Here is a 5,055-nt window from a genome sequence, read left to right as displayed (position 1 = left end):
CTTTGCAGGAAAGACAGTAGAGCTTTTGTCGCTCGAGATGCTCGTTTAGAGTTCGTCCAAGGGCCTAGCACGTCACTGAGAGTTAGGCCTCTAGACAGCGGAAGACCCAAGGACACTAAAAGGGACGTTCTGGCGGCTCTATACCGCGTACACTCACATAGCACGTGGTTCAAGTCCAGTCGATCACAAATTCACAATAATATAAATGCCGCATTGGCACACACGACAGGCCAAAGAACGTGATAGCATTTTCTTCAAAAGAAACATTTTAAGCCTTCTAAAAAATGCATAAAATTCAACAGAACGCATGAGTCGCTGCCTTATTTGAACATCAAAATAGCCATAAGAGTCATGTACAATGACTTCGCTTCTAACTAAATACATTCAACACATTTGAGAAAAGCAGTCATGTCTGACTCAACCCTCGTGACAAAATGGGAACAAAGAACTACTTCCTTCAAACTGTGCACTGGAAAAAAAAAACAAATGGGACAAACTAGCACTAGATAAAACATGAAAAAGTATAAAATTGAAAATCGCACGTTATATCTTTTCACGCTCGCAAATTCACATATTGGTTCATCAAAGAAATATCTTTCAGCAGTTCTTTTACGATCGACGTGATGGATAAAAATATTCTTCTTGCAGATAGTATACAGCGTAAGCAGTTTTTAATTAAAAACAGTTTTTAAAAAAGGAGTGTTTCGTCTCCGAGTTCGTTATAAAAAAGTTAGATAATCATCTTGAATAGAAACATTACGATAAACACATTTTGCTTGCTGTAACATTTTGAGCAGTCCGCCCGCGCTTCTGCCTGGGAAACTGTAATCCTCCAGGTAGTGAAAAAACGACAAGCTCATCGATCTTCCCGTCAGCCTGGAGACGGTCGGAATCCTGGGAGGCTCTCCAGACAGCACCTGGTACTACGACTGTGACAAGCAGCTTAAGAAGCCAGGTATGCTGTGGGCGTCCCTAATGCATGGAAATTGCTGCAACATACTTAATTTTTTTTTTGTAAATGACTCGGGGGAATTGTTGGTATTCGTTGCTGAAACGCCTACAGCCTTCCAGCTGCCACTGTCGGCAGAAGCCGCTATCGACGCCTTCCGTGAAATGCGTTTTCTTTTGCAGCCGCCACTATTTTGAAGGCAATCAGCTTCGGTGCCGCATATCTCTGATATGGTTCCGTGCAATGGGTCTATGGCGCTGTTCTGCGACATGAAAATGATTTGTCGCCCAATCACATAATCGCCCATAATACCTACGCCGTGTTGTATCTGGTAGTCCTGCGCCCATGTAGCATTTTGTTGCTTTTTACTGCGCCGCTTGTTGTATATGCTGTCGCTTAAGTAGGACTCACCTGCTAACATTCCTATGACCAACGGACTTGAAAACTCTCGCGCACCAATACGAAAAGCTTTAGAAATACATATCAGTGTTCACAACGGCCTAGTTTGCTTATTGTAACCATATGTCACTTCTGCACTGAATTAAAAAAAATGAAACTATCGCTTGCTTTGCAGCTAGCGCCATCTAGGAAAAACTAGATAAACCAAAATGCGTGTCTTGTTTATTTTTTATCGGAGTAAAGAAAAAGTATATTTCCAAAGAAGCAAACTGGGTCATTAACACATTTCTATAAGTTTGCAAAACCTTTCGTTTCGGTAAGTGATGCCTTTTACGTCCGTGGGTAATGAATTAAGTCCCACAGGAATGTGAACGGGTGATTCTCCCTTAATAACAGCTGTTTTGTGAAGCCGCTAATGGTCAAAGGCCCCTGAGAGACCATTTGCACTTTGTCATCACGTTCGTCGACCTTTGTCGTCTGCTCCTGTCAGCCATTGGATCACGTTGTGTGCGCAGTGGCGATGGACCTCAGGTGTGGGCCGTGCAGCGTTGTATGTCTACGTTCTGGCTGTAAAAACGCCACATAGACCTCCGCCACACTTGGCAGCCTCTCCTAAACGATCCCATCTTGTGTGACTAGTGCTGTTGCTATGCTAGTGTGGAAAATGGTGCAGCTAGAACAAGGTTGAGGAAGGGGGTTAGTGCCATCGCTATGTACCCGCAGGGTGACCCACTTGAAATGGTTGCAAGGGCGCGAGCCAGGAGGGAGAGTGTAGTTATCTAAAAAAAAGCATCCCCCTCGCGAGGGGCACGATCAAATGCACAGCATTTCCGAGGGGGTGCGCCGGCAAGTCGTATGGATTACGTATTGGTTGTTGGTTTTCTTGTTACACGCTGCACGTCATCAAATTTGCGGTGGGCTACAGCGGGGCGTCCCGGCAGCACGAGACGCGACCAGCGCTGCTGGTCTCTCGATCATAGTCTCGATCGCGGGACCTGTGTCGCCATCTTGCGGAGGCGCGTGACAACTTATGGCGGGTCTCTCGATCATAGTCTCGATCGCGGAACCTGTGTCGCCATCTTGCGGAGGCGCGTGACAACTTATGGCGCTTTCGAAACAAACCATAAATGAGTGAAGGATATAAGGCGCTATCGGTGCATCGAAATCCGTGTTGGTTGCGTGGCTCAATCGGTAGTGCGCCCGGCACTTGCCGTTCCGCCCGCGGCGTCATGGGTTCGAATCCGGGCGCCGGAAACTGTTGTTTCTTTTATAGTGTAGTGGCCTGGCTGCGGACTAGGCCGAACGCCGCGTGACATTGTGAGTTACTAAAATGCTATGCATTTAAAACGTCGTCGAGATCGCACTTATGCGCTTTCACAAACACGCTACATTGATTGACTTGGTCGTCATCGCCATGAACGTCCTTGTCAAGCGCTATACCCTGAAATTTCTGGGGAAGACTGGTGTTCGCAGATTTTCGAGCCAGTAAGCCTGTGGTCAAGTTGTCAGTTATTACATTGAATGTCCCTCGGGTTAAAAGTCCCGAATGTTCAACGGAAATAAGTCAAACATGCTCACGCCTGAACCCCTTTTTGCGCCCAAACATCCATGCACAGAAACGTCCGTGTAACAAAAAGCCTGCACCGAAAAGACCGTAGCCGGGCTTGGGCTTCTACTTTTAGTGGGTTCGTGGGCGCCGTCAAGCTGTGTATAAAGCTTTACACAGCAAAGCTGTTTAGCAATCCGTTGATTCCGGCATTTCAACAAACCAAGTGTAACGGTGTAAAGAAAATAAATCACTGGCACCGGGAGGATTCGGACCGGTGCCTGGTAGATAGAGTCGTCGTCGTACCCACTCGGCTATGAACGCGAGTTGGTACCGGAGAGTCAAACGGCTTACTCCCTCAGCTGTGACTGCGGGTAGAGGAATCACGCCACCTGGTTTGACAGAGAAAACGTGATAGGGTACGCGTTGCACAGGCGGGCGCCTAGTTAAAGAGCGCGCGTTCCGTTGGTTCGTTCTGCTTCTTCGATTAGCTCCTTCTCCACCGTTATAGCAACAAAGATAGAGTAAACGTCGTTGCGGCAGCACAGAAGAAGCAAATTGGCTGCTATCGTGAACTTAAACCGTCGTGATGGTCGTGAAGGTTGCGTACAGCTTCGCTACCTTCAAGTCTTACGGATTAGTGTGAGCTTCCTTAATTTTGTTTTAGTCCGGGAAGCTTTCTCAGGAACGTCTGAGCAAAATAAAGAAATCGCATTGAAATGAACGTCAGTGCTGTCAACCATATATGTTCGGGGCTGCGTTGGCTCGTCCCTATAGATGTCACGGATTAGTCAGTACTTCTGTGAAGTTGAGGTTGAGGCTCCGGCCGTCGGATTTCTATCTGATGGCCGGGATCTCAACCAATCCCCTCAATGAAGCATGCTCATTGACATTCCTTTTTACAAATGGTTGAGCGGGACCCGGATGCCGGGGACTCCTGGAAGCTGTGGCGCCGGGGCTGCAGCCCCCATAGCCCCCACCGTAATACGGCACTGCCCCTTGGAGCACCCGTGCGCTGCGTGCCCGGAGCGCTTTGGCAGCTGGCAGCCATGTGAGCCGGCAGTCAATGAGCAGCCCCAGGTACTTCACTGTCATCCGCCAGGAAGAGGCCGCCCGTTGAGTGTGATGGGCGGTGTTGCCCGTAAAGCCTGTCGAGCCGTACACCAAAAGTCATTTCGTCCGACTCTCAATCTGCTACACGGAACTTTGGCCTAGAGCAGATATCAGCCAAAGCTCTCAAAATTCTTCAATGCAATCCTCCTATAACCTCCGTAGAGGTCCCATAACCTCTCATAACCGAATTATATTATATTAGAAAAGCGGAAACTTTTGTCAAGTATGGTGGCCTCTAAAAAAAGGTCAATGCAAATACATAATTCGCAGTGTTTCATACGTTTTCTGTTGTACAATTTTTAGTCCTGAAGAAACACTGAACTGAGTTGTAACCATTACCTAATTACCTTACAAACATAAAATGTACAACGATTAGGTTCTTTTCCAAATTTTCGCCGCTGATTTATAAACCTTTTTGGGCAGGAACAGTCCGCTCGAGAGGGCCTGTTTTTTCTCGTCCCGTCCAATCCGCTGACTTGTCTGACACTACACGCTAGCCAGCCCGCAAGGCTACATTTAACGAATAGAATCTTATAGAATGCTTAACCTCTACAACCCACGCGTGAACCCAAGAAAAGTCCATATTAACCGCGAAAAGAGTAAGTATCAGAATCTCAAATGTCCACATAAAACAAAAATGGCTCAGGTTTAAAGGGGCACTGACACAAAAATTTTGGATCTTGTTTTTTTTTGTTGCGGTAAGTAGCTAGTGACCTCCTTATAACCTGTAGAAACCTCGTTTGCTTCAGTGTGCGACGGTCGTTTAATTAGAGGCATTTTCAATGCGGTAAGTCGCAGTTTCGGTTTCAGCGAGTGCCGCGAAACGATGGATTTTGTGGATTTTGTGTGAACAAAGCTGACCACGTGACCGTCGGAGGGATATCACAGAGCAGAGCCGCCGTAGCACTGTCGAATCCGCATCGACGGCAGTTTCTGCGAATGCCCCCCCCCCCCCCCCCCCCCGTACTTATCTCGTAAGGCGCTTAATTAAAAAGCGACCGTGGATGTGACGCAGGCGCCGCGAGTGCAAATGCTACCGCGGCTAAAG

Source organism: Haemaphysalis longicornis, unplaced genomic scaffold (genome assembly GCF_048455015.1).
Source record: "Haemaphysalis longicornis isolate Haplotype H1 unplaced genomic scaffold, Haemaphysalis longicornis Haplotype H1 scaffold_15, whole genome shotgun sequence".
Lineage (NCBI taxonomy): Eukaryota > Metazoa > Arthropoda > Arachnida > Ixodida > Ixodidae > Haemaphysalis > Haemaphysalis longicornis.
The sequence above is the reverse complement of the archived record's forward strand: the minus strand, read 5'-3'. Positions refer to the sequence as shown.